At 44.7% G+C, this 15,129-nt stretch overlaps 1 protein-coding gene across 9 annotated transcripts in view; it reads right to left on the bottom strand.

Annotated features, from left to right (window-relative positions):
• The window catches only part of EIF4E2 (eukaryotic translation initiation factor 4E family member 2), a 265,342-nt gene that overhangs the window by 187,697 nt on the left and 62,516 nt on the right, over positions 1-15,129 (bottom strand). The gene's annotated exons all lie outside the window — the stretch shown is intronic.

Below are 15,129 nucleotides of genomic sequence, written 5' to 3'. Positions count from 1 at the left end.
CATTTTGCTTTTTCCATCCTTATTTTGTTCTGCATCACCGACTTATTGTTTTGGTCATAGGGACTTCAAAAGAATCACTCTGCCACTGCAGCCCCTTTTCACTCCTGAAGAGTATATGGTCCTGGGTCACCAATAAGGCCCCCAGGAGCAGGTGAGCTTTTTAGACATCACATCTTTGCCTACAGGTGATTATATCACCCAGTTTTGGTTTTGGAGAGTGGGCTGGAGGCAGCTGTAATTCCGTTTTTGCTTAATCAATGAGGAAGACCATGTACTGCGTTGTACCTTTATGGTAGCAAATTATCTTTTGTTTGTTTAAGTCCTACCATCTACCGTTTTAGCACTTTATTCAGGGGAATGTCAAGGCAGGCCTAAAAGGACGGGTGCACATATTAGCCCTTGGTGCACCCATGCACCCTCTATAGTGGTCTACACCACTTTCCAGCCCTTGGCAGGCCATCACACTTCCTGTGACGGTGGACGTGTTTATTTGGCGATCTTTGGAGTCAACCTGGCTGGCCGCCTAAAGCTATGTGATTGGTGGATATGGGAATACATAGGGGAGACCTGGTTTCGGTCCTCAATTCTGCCGATTTTCAGAAGGTGAGCAGGTTAACTTACCTGCTGGAGGATTTTTCACCATTTGGTGCTCTACAACATTTTCAGGACTAGGTTTGGCCATAGTGGATGGATGCTGTGTCCAGGCATAAGCACCTGTCTGGGTGTTCAGGAGTGGGTGCGCTTCTTGGCCCTGCCTACATCCCATGCCCCGCCTAATCTGCTTGGGCCATGCCTTCCATATTCAGACCATTGTCCGGGCAGTTGCTTCCACTATTTATCGCCAAGGATTCCCACCTTGTTGCTGAACAGCACTGCTATCACCTCGGTGCTGGGACGCAAACACTCCACCTCACCTGCTCTTCTGGGCCTCCCTTGGTCACCTCCACCATTGTCTAAGTGATGGACCATTTCGGCTCGAGTGGTGCCCTCCTTTTCCCTTTGAGCCACAGGAACCTGCCTTGACTGGGCTCCCCAACCATATTAGAGCCTCGGTTGCTGCTTTGCCTCTGAATTGGGCCCACTCCTATCAAGGTAGATTATTCTTTTGGCCATTGTTGCCTCATGGTTCAAGTTGCTGGGTTAAATGATCCTTCATCTCACTGTGTAAAAGGAGATTGGTCCTTGCTATTTTGTTTTGCCTTATTGGAACCATCTTTTTGGGAACCAACGCCTTACAATTTCCTCTGGGCCCTGTATTGGTATGTTGTTCCCGATGCTTACCCTCAGGGTCCCTGTAAAGGATCCACTTCAAGGATCCTTGCAGGCGAGTCTTCACCCCCAATTGTGGTCAATGGGTTAATTTAGTTAAGTCCTACTGAGCTGCATGTTGTGATAGGGTTACTGGATCTCTCTCCTGGCCGTGTATCCCTTCTTATGGGACACCTTTGGGGGTTGCCCGTTTGCCATCCACCCTGCACCTCCGGAGGGAATTGGACTTGCCTGGCTCTTTGTTCTGCAGTAACCAGAACTGCTTACTAGTTTTGATCTATATGCATAGTTGACTCAATACCACTTAGCTGAAACTGCTTTGAAAGTGACTAACAGTACAGGGACGGGGCCTGGACAGGGACATTTCTATGGATTCCTGCTGGGTCACTAGAGTTAAAGGCCAAAGACTGGGATTTTATGCAGCACAAAACTGGTCCCTCTCAATATTACCGAATATGCTTCACCCATCCTGGACAAAGGGGACCTCTGCTCATCGGTCCCTGACCTCTCGGCTGTCTTAAATATGGTTGACCATGAAGCTCTCCAAAACATTCGCGCCACACACATGGGCTTTAAAGAAACAGTTCTTCGGTGGTTCGCCTTATGAGACCAACTCCTCCAGATGGGCCCAAACATATCCATGCGCTAGCCAGTAAACTGTAGAGTTCTACCAGGCTACTTCCGGTCTCCATTCATCTTCAACCTCTACATGGAACAATACACTGATGACACACAGCTTTACCCAAAGATCAACTGCATAAACAAAATACATCAACTCGAGCACTGTCTCTCTCATCCAGGCCTGGATGCTACACACCTGCCTGAAGCTCACCCTACAAAGACCCAATGAGTTCTCAGAGAAAACCTCACAAAGCACGCCCGAGTCCAGAATTGGCTAACTGACGTGTAGCTCAACGGATTCATGGCTCAACTTCACCCAATGCTAAATCTCTGCTTTACTTTCCGCTGTGGCTATGACCCCTCACACAAAACATAAATTGCCAAGAACACACAAGTCGCATGATACCAGCTTGAACTCCGCCACAAAGTCAAGCACTTCACTACCCAGAGCTTCAGAACATACCCATGTTGCAGGGTGCCTCGTAGACCCCTCTGAAAACAGGTCAGCAGGTCTCACTCAACTAAGAAAATTCAACCACATCACCCTTATCCTCAAGGAGCTACACTGGCTACCCCTTCAACCAGGAATCATGCTCAAAACTCCCTGCATCACCTACAAAGCAGTTACAACCAAAAAAGCACTCGACTTGGCTGAGAAATTCACCATCTCTGGAGGCCACAGTACTGACAGGAGCCACACCATCGCCAGGCTGGAAACAACTGAAAGAAGGGGAAAAAAAATGATTCTTTGGAAACAGGCATTTTCTTGCTATGCTCCCGGTCTCTGGAACAATTTACCAACACAGATAAGACTGGTGCCCTCCATACTACATTTCAGAAAGGGCCTAAAAACCCAAATCAAAGAACACCGTGCGCATTGCTCCACTGAACCCAATTCCTCCACCTCTGGAGACCCTTAGCCTCCTGCTCCCCTACCCATCCCAGCTACTCGAATACTGCCGCTTCCTACATGTAACAGCCTGGGTACACCCCTTCAGGCCTCCAGAAAAGCTTAGTTCTGTGGCTTTTTACGCATTAAAATCTTGTAATTAGGACACCTTTTATCTTTCTATACATACCGTTTACGCACCAGTTGACAGCAGAGTGCAATGCAAAGGGCAAATTACGATAGAAACACCTCTTTTGATTCGAAATTTCAGGCAACAAAGGAGCAGTTCAGAAATGTTTCTCTGTGCCGCACATACTGAGTCTGTGAAAAACAGCACACAATTAGAGGAGGAATTCTGTGTTAAACTTCTGCTACGTTTTATGTCTGTACATGTTCATGAAATGTTGCATTTCATAATGCATGCATATTTATTTTCCTAGTCTTGAAGGAGGATCATAGCAGTAATAAGATGGACAACTTAATACAACTGGGGAGTATTCTTTTAACAGATAAAATATGCTTTTTAATGAATGCTTGCATAAAAATATTTTTCAGACTTCCTGTGACGAAGCGAGGGAATTTGTCCCTTCTCCCCAAGAGGGGATTCTCCCCCCACACCCTGTGAGGTTAGGGATATGAGCCTGCTCCACAACACCATCCCTAGGGGAGGAGGCAAGTGGAACTTCACCGGGATGCACTCCCACTTAGGGAACAAGGGCTCCCATTCCCATGAGGAACTTCCTCATGCAATGGCCTACGTGGAACTATCCAATACACAAACTGGAGTGAAGATAAAGTGAACGTATGCCATTCCCAAAGAGAAGGAGAAACTGTCCCTTTAAATCAAAATCTCCAATGGACTGAGCCAAGTTCATTGAAAAGGGATGACATACCAAAGACAGAATGAGAGCGCAAGGCAGAAAGAGACAGGGGAAGTCCCCTGTGTGCAAATTACCTGGAGGCGGTAGAGCGGACATTGACAGGGGAGCTCAAGAAATTCAGGACGGATCCGAGTTAGAGTGAGGAACGCTGGAAGCCCTGTGTGTACGAGGAGCAGAAAGCCGGGAAAGCTGGACCACAGAACTTGGTGGTGGCGTGACCACGAAGAAGTCATGGTGAGCTGGGCGCCCTCTAAGCTACGCAGACAGCACCTGAGGGAGAAAGCAACTTCCGAATCGGATACCCTTGAGGGTATCGAGAAGCTGAGAAGGAGATGGGAAAGTGTACAAAGCAAACATCACAGAGTGCAAAGCAAGAAACAAACTGAAGGAAGAAAAAGGTTTCAAACACCCACAGGCACCAGACACTGTCCCCTACAACACAGAAGGTAATCGGGAGATGGGAATAATCTGAAGCCAAAAGGGGACTCGTTATAGACTTGGAGAAACTCGTTCCAGTACGGATAATGCAGGGGTGGAAAAGTGGATAACTTTGGCCTTACTGCAATATAGGAAAGAGCCGAGAATACAGAGAGCGAGAAGAGTAGAGTTGGATTACTACTATCCTGGGAAATGGGTAAAATCGCCCCACATACAAGAAACAACAAGTCAGACATAAGGGAGAGACACTTATGTAGTGAAGACCAGAGGGGTCTCAAGGATAAACTGTATGCAAGGAAGAGTAGCAGAGGAAAAGGTGAAATATAACTAGTTGGAAACCTAAAGAATCAGAAAAAGAAAAATTATACCAGAACACATAGTTCTCTAAGAAAGAGGTGGGGTTTCAAAAGAGCAAGAAAAACCACAGGTACAAAATAGGAGAGAAAGGCTGTCAATCCCCTCAAGGAATTACATAAATTAATACAAAGGACTATTTACAAATTGCATATTTAGCAGAACTCTGAAACAGAAGAACACAAGTGCAACAGCACAGCCACCAGGAGAAGGAAGTCATTATCCTGGCCTTAGTTGATTAGAATAGTGTAGGGTCAGTTAGGTTAGTTTTGAACAGCAAACAGATTCCTTTGGACATTTACGCACGACTGACGAGCACCTTAGCTAGTAGGGAACACCAAATAGGCGTAGGGAAAGAAAGGCCTTCTTTTTATTCTTTAACAAACAGATGATCAAAATATCGTCCGAATGCTCGTGTCCTTCAGGCGCGCCACACTTCTGTTGTGTGCATTTATCATCGATGATAAATTATTTATGTAGGGCTTTTGCCAAAGCGATGTACATGGAACATATTTACATATAATTATCACCAAACCTAAGTCAATACTCATTTCTCAACCCCCGAAAGATGAAAGGCCAAGTTGGCCTTCTCAGGATTCGTACCTGCAACTTGCAGATCCCTTAGATCGGAGCGAGCACTCAACCCGCTGAGATAGCTTCCTGGTGCATAATGCATCTAGATGCATTTATGTGGTGGGTTCATACATAGTAATGTCTACGAGAAGGGTCTTCGCAAATGTAATTACTTGTTTGAAGCAAGACAGCTTTGCTACACAACTGTTTTAGTTGTGTTCCGTCCATTTTCAAGTTTAGTAATGTTCTGGTTGCTTTTCACATACTATTTACACACTTGCTAAGGCAAATTAGGTTCCCTCTTCCAATTTAATGTACACTATTAAAAGAGTGTACATTACTCCCAAAAATGAAATGGTCACAGTTGCAATTTAAATAGAACGTCACTTGCTTTAGTGGTAATCCAGATAGGTATTTAACTTTATGTAGTGCTTCATGCAGAGTTACTTCAACTTCTAAGCAAATATCAGTCGATAGTTTAGTGACCTCTAAGATCCAAGGGTACCTCAGCCAGCCAACATTGGACTACGATATTAGATACAGATTTTAGCATTGAACGCGTGTCTCTCTGCACCCTTGTATCACAACGCTGTCATACCATTAAGTAGAACTAGTTACAGTAAAAGAGGACTTTCACCATCTGACAATTTGATCATCAAACCTAAAAGAACAGAACACAAGTCCTGTTTGCTTTACTGTGTAATTGGCCAGGTTTGCCTGCATCTTAGAAATGTAAATGTATACAGAACAGATTAAATGAGCACCAAAAATGAAAGTCGTATTGAACAACGTATCGACCTGTAATATTAACATCACCTTCTGCAACAGGTTCAAGTTCATTTAACAAAGTTTTATTAACTCCAAAAGGTGGAATAGAGTAATGCCTAACTTGCCCTATTCGAAGGTGGGATTTCTCTACCTAAAGAAAACTAAGGTTAGTCTGTCAGAAAGTTCAAAGGAATTATCAGTCTGTCCAAAACCGGTCCTTGCCCTTACAACTAATTGCATACAAATTGTAGGGATGTCGGCATCAAAAATGAATAGAGTTCAAAATAAAGTTCAGAGCTCCTTCTAGTTCTTGGCTTGTAAACAGCTTCCCCTTCCCAAAGTTCGAAACCAGTTTATGAGGCACAGTGATTCCCTTCCCCAAAGCTTTCAAAACACTTGACTTCAAAATCACGTAAAAGGTTATTGCAGAACACAAGTTTCTTTATGGGCGTTTTCAGTGGCTTTTCCATTCAGGGGCATCCGGTCTAGGAGCAGTTGTCGGACCACGCAGTCCACCAATTATAGGTAACGCAACGTTACCTCTTAACTGCTTTTCCATTAACACCAGTCCACTGTTTTTCCTTAATGGAGAGGTTTGCTTCATTCAAATGCGTCACACTCTCCTGACCCTGTACCGTGGCTTGGTTGGCTACCATGCACTTGTTACACTTGCTTATGTTACCTTGGCTCTGGCTAATTCTTGTTTCTTTATAACAGTTCCTTGAACTCTTAGCATTGGATAAAGCTGGATTTCTCATATCATACAACTCTTTGTGCTCTCTTGGCTTTGCTAGCACTTGTTTCTCAGGTAATATAGTTCATTGTAATTTGGCTATTGCCAATGCTTGGTTTCTCATATAATGCAGTTAATCGGGTCAGTACAGTTCACAAACTTCCAAGATTCACAATCTTCATTTCACTCCTCTCAAGGTTGTTCATAACTTCCTTTCATTTAGTATGGTATTCAAATTGCCTTATATTTGCTTTCATTCAAATAGCAACGTGTGCTTCTGTTCAAATCACTGTCCATTACTTAATAACTATGTCCGCCTACCAACAAAGTATCCCCCCCCCCCTTCTGGTTGCACTCACCGGTCAGTCCTTCAGCTTCCCATGTAGTCCACCACCACGGGTTCCTTTCTCTCAATGTGGTACCTGGCGTTCATCTCCAGTGGTCCTCTGCGGCTTGCGCTCACCCAGTAGGGATTCTTCTGCGACTCAGGACTTGCACAACAATTTCCCTCAGTCAAGCTGGCCTCCTTCCTATGGCTGGCCACCGGCCTCCAGCGTCGTGTACCTCTGCTTTCTGCTGTATAAACTCAGCACTTGTCCACGGGTCTCGAGTGCTCCTCCTGCAACACAAAAGGTCTGCCCGCACCCAGCAGTTCATGGGCGTTCTCCCACAGCTGATTCCATTTCCATTTGGAGTCTGGCTTTTAAAGCTCCTGCCTTAATGCTTATTCCAAAAAGGACTAGACTGCTCACCACCAAAGTGTTAGTCCTGCTTTACTCTGGCTTTCCTCCTCCTCGTCTCACTACCTGGCTGGGGTCCATATGTGTCTGCATTAACAAAGTGAGGATGGTCTCTTCTTTGTGCCAGTAGAATACTTGTATGTTTTGACAAAGGCCTATAAAGTCTTTAGGGATGGATGGTTCGTTGTGAAAGGGAAAATGGGGGGATACCATGTCTCACCCAAGGACATCCTCTCCCCACCCCCCCATTCTCCTCCACCCAGGTGATCCCCCTCGCATATCCACCCCCAGGGTCAGGATCCAAGGGCAATGGCCTTTCCCTGGCCACCTGGGAGGCCGATTCTAGGGCGAAAGCAGTGATGACACCCTCAGGTTCCTTACAGTACACAAATCATTTGTTTTTGAAAGGCCGAATTACTTCCTACTAGTTCTTGTTTTTCTGATTCTTATTTGTAACTAGTCGCCATCACAGCTATATTTTGTCAATCTGTGAGGAGCTTGCACTGCAGAGGCAATTAACTGTTCCTGTTCTATGTGACTAGTTCTCCCACTGCTGTGGTTATGCTATTCCGATTTCTATGTGGGTGGAGCTTGGATCACTTAGCCCCTGCTGGGCAAGTTCTTTGTGATGGAAATTTTGACTGCTGGTTCCCATTTTATCCAAGTCTAGCTTGATTCGGGGCCATTTACCTGTTCAGTCTGGGGGTGCTTGCACAGCCCCATCCCATGCAGTTTAATCTCTATGCAAGTGGAACCTCTACTGTGCTAATCTTGTACGGTTGAGATCCACACAATTCCTGTTCCATTTGAAGAAAGAATGATCTACTGAGGCCCATGGCATACCCTTTCAATATTAGGAAGGTAGTGTGCCCTCTTGAAGAATATGTTGCACTTGTATGTGAGGGGAGCGCCCACAGCAGAGACCCATTCCTTATCTGTTCTGCGTGGGTTATCTTCTACCCTTGCTTTGCCTTGCATGGATTAACTCCACCTGTTCTACATGATGAAAGGTTGCATTGCTGTTGTCCAGATTTGGCTTCTCGGTTTGTGAGAGGGAAGCCTGAATGGCTCCTACTCAAGCTGACCCGTTCTGGGCGAGTGAAGCATTAAGCAGCATATGCTGCTGTTGTACCTATTCTTTGCATGCAGAGCAAGTGTTCGTGCTCATCGGTTACATTTGTGACAGGGTGCTTGTGCTACAGCATACGGTGGGTTATCTGTTAACTATGAGATAACTCTGCTTTTCTGTCATGATGTGGACCGCATGATAATGATATACATACAGTGGATGTCACATATGTTTTAATCCCTTGTGAAGGAGAACACTCATGTTTACACCCTTGAAATCACACTTACTCGCAAAGTTTAAAAATAGGGATTTAAATACTCCCACCTCAAATCCGTATCGGGAGCATTGGCCTCATTTGGACAGCATTTAGTTGATCAATTAGGTTTGTGCTTTTAAAAAAAATCCCAAACTTGAGTGGGCTTAACAAATTCCAAAAAAAAAAAAAAAAATCAATCCATCCCTCCACTTTAGCACCAACGAGAAGGGTCTTCCATGCCACAGCCTTTCTGAAAGGCCTGTGAAAATTTGACTACATTACGCCCACACTCTAAACTACAAAGTTTGCACCTACAAGTATTAATTATATTCAAGCCCTGCTCCATCAAAGCAGTTTGTATTCTCCCTCCTAACTAGCCAACAAGGCCACCATCTCTGACAGCCAACACTCCATGAGCAGCAAGAACCTGGTCAGATTAGAGGTGCCAAATGCAGAAAGGAAAAGAGCAGGAAACAGGCATTCTCAGACTATGCCCCTAGGCTGTGGAACCTTATACCCATCAATATTAGACATGCACTCAATGCCATTCAGAAAGGAGCTAAAGACTCTTCGTGGAGCACCTTTCTTCAGACTGCCACCCCTGAACCCATTATTGCTCCTGTTGCTTACTTGTAATGTATTACTGCCTTTCTGTAACTTGTGCCCCCTTCCCTGTAGTCCCAAAACCCATTTTTGAAAGCACTCTGATGCTTCTCGAACGTAGGTCTGCAAACTCAAATACCTAAAATGTATTAATGCAAGTAACATGAAATACCTAAAATGTTAATAAAATCCCCTATCTGCAGTCCCCAGCATATTTAAGAGTTTTCATCTCGGATTGATTTATGATTGAATGGGCCAACCTAAAATTATGAACTTAAATAGCCAACTTTAATATACTTTTTGTCCAGAAAGCCTGTTTTTTTAACCCCTCACCCGTTCCCGCTTCCGCCTCTGTACTACACTCTATTCCAAAAATCCTGGTGAATGTATATGACTATAGTGGGATTTAAAGGCGGTCGAGCCCTATCCCGCTTTACCCCTACCGCCTCTTCCCTAGTCTTCCATTCCCAGTCTCCTCTCACACCTTAAGGGTGTCGAAGAAGGAAGCTGACAATGGTGACATGGTGGTGGTTATAGACAATTTTCAGTACTGAAAACCCATCTCTATGAGGGGGTTCCCTGCCTCAAAACTAATATTAAAGAGTCAGTCAGAATGTCTGTCAAAATAAACTCCACCGTCCAGTGTTACAACCTACTTCTATTCCTCGCACTACAACTAAAGGATAAACCAATAGAAAGTTCCTTCTTCAGGAGAATGGCTCCCTTCTCCTGTTGTCTGGATAGCGTCATAAATAATGTTCTCTTGCAATAAGAATAGCAGGGGGTATGCCTCCCCTCCCATGGCTTGGAGGTTTCACACAACCGAGAAGGGCTTCCTTCTCCTGATGTACAGTTTCCGGCACAGGCAGGGGGAATGACTCAGACGTCTCTAGCACAACTCCCAGCTCAGGACCAGGAGAAGGACTCCCCTTCTACTGGTATTGCTTGGTACAGTTCAGAACAAGGCCAGGCGGAATGACTCCCTTCCCCTGGCGTCTAACATGTCCTTGCTTGCTCAGTTTCCTCTCAGCATCTGCTTATGGTTCCCAGACCCTTCCCTGGCAGTCAGTGGTTCTCCTTTTCCCACTGTGATGAGGAATATTTCCTCTAATACTCTGTTTTCGGGTCCCAGACCCTTCTGTGGTTATATTCAGTAGAGGGATCCCCACTACTGATGCAAGGAGCTTCGTGAACTAGCCCCCCTTCCATCCCAATGTCCACTCTGGGTCTTCCGTACCTCCAGTCACCTTGTGTGGGATTGTGGAACGTCACCGGGACTTCCTGGGACCTCAGGTCTCCTCTGCGGCTCTGCTGGTTCACTGCCATTGCACCGTCAGCTGTGTAGTAATTCTCTCGTCTGTTCCATGACTTTCCTCACTAATAAGGGCTTCTGCACAGGTTTGCTCCTTCAGAACCCGTGGCGGACATCTACAGCACTTCATTGGCATAATCTTCCCTCCGGTCCTTCAGCAGCTCTTGGACCGCTTGCACTGGTCCGCCTCAGGTAGACCCGGCGGGGTTTGACACGGCCGCTCTTCACACGGGTAGGCTTGACCCATTCGATAGCCGTTTGTTCTTTTTTTATACATTGGATCGAGTTCCTCCCATTAGGATTGTAAAGTCCTTTGCCTCTGTTAATAACAGACTCCTTATGCCTCCTTGGGGGCTACTTCATACCTCATACCAGTACAAGCAGAGTTAATGACCTTCCTGTGTTATTTTTCATCCTAGTACTTTTTTTTAGGATCATCTCCAGTGTGGCAATAGTACATGGGTTGACTTTCAATAAAGTGGTTCTGAACAGTGGGAAGGGGTAGGGAATGTTGGGGCGAGAACATTCAATGGGCTGTACCCAAGGTGATCGTCCTTGTCCCCAGAGGGGCAGTTCCTCCTCATGAGGTCGTCCCGCATTAAACCACCCCTAGAAGGGACTATTGCGTAGCAGCCGCACCTCCCTAGCCCTCTGGGAAAATGCCCCCCTTGGGGAAAGTGACAACACAAACATCACTCAGGCCGCTTTTCTCTCCAATCACTCCCACTCCAACCTCATCTATCCTACCCACTTCCCTTCATCTACTATACTACCACCTCATCCTCTGCTCCACCTGTTGACCTGACCCTGGAATGCACAATCGCTATTTAAAAAAAAAATAATAATAATCCTCACAAATCATTTTGATTTCCCACCACCCCAAACTCTTTGTGAAAGCCATCACCGAATCCTGGATGTCTGTCCGTTTACACCGCCACCATGGCAGCTACTCACACCAATTTTGCCTCTTTCTCTTCCCCAGGTTCTCAAAAAAAGGAGATGTTGTAGATTGCATGCTCAGCAAGTACACACCATCGGCATGACATCACCTCTCATATTTCACTCCCTCATCCTCCAAGCATGTCTTAGTCCATCTCCTCGCTCCCACCCCGCTTACAATCATTGATTAGGCGTACAGCTCCCTCTCAAAGTTGGCCATATCAATAATAGTAAGAACTCTTGTAGCAAACAAAACAACATTAAATGTAGACATCAGAACCTTACCATCTTAGGTTCTGAAAAGACCAACTCTCCTTTCATTCCAAATTAATCATTGACTCCTTTCAAATTTCCTCCTGAAAACGTAATTGAGAATAGAAGTGAAATATGTATATTTAAAAACAAGGTGCAGAAAGAAAAATGTAATTTGCACATTGTGGACTTCAAGTCCCACAATGCCCCAAGTACTGGGTTGAGGAAGAGGGATGTGGCGGCACTAGACTGCAAGGTGCAGTCTAATGATTCTAAGGACCCACACATGAGAGGCTCTGGTGAGTGTAAAGGGCCCCCTCAGGTGCAGGCCATTGGGAGTAGTAGAAGGTGGAGTGTATTTAGTGACTCCATGTTGCAGTGGCAGCAGAGGAATTTATTGCCAGAGCGGATGATGGTCCAGAGAGAGTCTCCAAACTTAGAGACTGTATGCAGAGGCTGCACAGCAGGAAACATTGTTGTGGAAAGCTTTCCCACTTTTGATGACCCCGAATGCAGAGCTGGCGCAGCGGGAAGCGCGAGTTTGAAAAGCTTTCCACTGTCTATTTCGTGCTCTGGTGGCAGGCGAGCACCAGAGCATTTGTGGAGCGAGAAAGGCTCCTCTCTCGACTGGCGCGTGCGCTGAAGAGAACTAGTTGTAGAGCAAAGCGAAGTGAAAGAAGCAGACGGCACAGAGGCAGAGGAGCAAGCAGACGCATATGCAGCACCCAGCGAGTTCACGGTTATGTGACCCCGGAACGTTCTGTTATCGCCCGCTAGCCTCAAACAATAGTTTTGAATACCGAACTGATAAGAAGTTAGAGGGGCAGAATTATACACATTTTAAATACCGAACTCATACAGAGAAACTGAATTGGCAGATTAAGAACTGTGGTAGCAGGAAAGAAAATTGCAGTTATACTTATGACAGGCTGAAAAACTGCCAAAGCCAAGAAAGAGCAATACTAAAACAAGCTAATAAAAATCATCATTACCAAAGCAATAAAGAAACAAGCGGATTGTGACCCTTATGGCCAGAGTGAAAAGGGGGCAATAATTAGCGCTCTGATGCCCCAGGGTTAGGTGCACTTTACAAATTCCAAAATAAATATAAAATACATAAATTGGAAAAGATCCAAACAAACATTGGTAAAACCCAAGAAGAGCAAGTGTGAGGGAAAGCCATTTTCAGCATTTGGTTGATGTAAGAGTGGAAACACAAGAGTGGCAGGAGAGCAGACCGTCTAATAGAATACATTCATAAATTGGGGAGAAAACCTGCATTGCAAGTGGCAATCACAAGTGTGGAACAAACAGCAACAATGTGTTTCTGGTCTTCCCAAAAGAAGTAGTCAATACTGAAGTACTTGGAAATCAAAAGACATTACAAAGTTGCTTGAGGCACATTTGACCACAAATGCACTTGTAGTAGCGTTAGGAGTCGCTTTAGTCCTGGCAGGTGAGTGTGTCAGGGCAGGGAACTTGTTAGTGGTAGACCTGGGAGGGGAGTGGACCATGTAAAAGACAAAGTACTGTGGTGTGGTTAAAATCTTGAAGTTGTGTTGAACCATTTGTAACAAGTGAAGCAACAAAGTTATTTCTTTTGAACTGTTGGAAAGTCAAAGTGAGAGACTTTTGAAGCAAGAAGATTATTATTACCAAAACCTTGTTGTTGAGTGGTACTTTAACATTGAACTGTTGGGTGAAAATCCTGCTTTGAATCTGGGGGAAAGGGGATGTTACCCAGGTTACAAGGAAAAACAATTACAAGGTTCTGTTGAACAGAACTGTATTTGAATTGCCATACACCCCTTTTAGAAGTTTGTTGTATGTACAAGTGTGAGGGATGGATTCCACCTTTTGGTGGAGTGTTTCCTTTGGTCTATTTTGATAGGCAAGGAAATCTTGAGGGTAGGGACAGTAAGCATTTATTTAATAAAACAGCATTTTATGAAAAACCTTTACCAAGTTGTCCGCCTCACATTTCTGAACACTCACAGTGGGCAACACAAAAACAATGGTGAACCACCTTATCCAAGAGGTGCATTAACATAGCAGTTGCTCATAAGATCCCATCAATTAATTCTACTCAAGTCAATTTGGGAATAAGCACATTTTCACATCTATTTTTGTATGTTATGTTAATACGCTTTTATACTCTGCCAAATCACCCTGTAGTTTCAGAGAATCTACACTTGTCCTCAGAGTGGAATACTGTACCACCGTCAGATCCATGCCTTAGGAAAGAAAATGAGCAAGAAGATGGGAAAGCAGGAAACATATGTTACTAACACAGGGAGGGAGGACTTACCTTCTGATAACATGGGTGCATATCAGTCCTGCTAGGTCCTATGGTCCTGCTAGGTGGACCATAGTTCCACAAAAGAGGTACAGGATTTGTACCCAATATTATTGACAGACAACCCAAAACCATTGTCGGGGTTATTCTACAGTCATCATAAAATGAAGCGGTTATCAAGTTCACTGTTAAAATCCCAGCAGAAGCCCATCTACCTTTTAAATCAGACCTCCATTCCCTAAGAAAGTGAATTGTAGTTTCCCCACCTTCCTTTAGCCTGCGACAGAACCCAATTGTGTGGAGCAGGAAAGATGTGTGCAATGAAACGTCAGTAAACTCGAATATTAACTTTTTGGTTTTATGCAACTGGTAGGACATCCCCAGGGAAAGGCTTTGGCTTCATTTCTGCAGGATACAGAATTTCAGTGATGTACAACTGGCTGTAATATGTATTTTATGCTTCCTAAGGATTACAGTGTGTTGGCCCCCGAGCCATTTCTTTCACAGCCCACTTGAGCAGTTCTAGCAAAATGGTACTACAGTAAAAACCCTTTCCTGTTAAAAAAAAAAAAAAAATGTCTAAAGGCTGTTAATCATTTCATGGTTCTCCAATCATGGGGTAGGATTAATAGGAAGAGAACTAATTGTGCATGTCAAAACCTCAGAAAATGACAATCTAGGCCTACTCTTTAAAAGAACACAATTGTCTGATGTTGGTCAACAGGAATAAACTGTTGCATCGTTGTGGGTTCTTTAAGGATTTAACAAATCCCAAATTAACAGAATGAACATAGTTTATTACAACAGCAATAGCAGTAGCACATAATCTTAACCCAACCTGTTTCGGGACTCAATAGGAGATGTTGTAGATCCTTGAAGAACTCTAGTTACAACCCTGCTTAGAAAACACTCTAATCTCTACAGTCCTCAACAACTACCACCTTACTGCAGGCCTTCCTTGGCTTTCCAAAACAATGGAGAAGGTAAGAGCTGTCCAACGTCAGACCCACACACCCACTCCAGGGAACGACAAGAGTGGCACAACACAAGCGCACAGGCTTGGTCCATGCATAGACAAAACAAGAATATAGGTCTAGGGCAAGAAAAAGCCTGTGCGTGACACTCCTCTTCAGCCC

This window comes from Ambystoma mexicanum, chromosome 10 (assembly GCF_040938575.1).
Source record: "Ambystoma mexicanum isolate Mex_15411 chromosome 10, UKY_AmexF1_1, whole genome shotgun sequence".
NCBI classification, from domain to species: Eukaryota; Metazoa; Chordata; class Amphibia; order Caudata; family Ambystomatidae; genus Ambystoma; species Ambystoma mexicanum.
The sequence above is the reverse complement of the archived record's forward strand: the minus strand, read 5'-3'. Positions and strand labels throughout refer to the sequence as shown.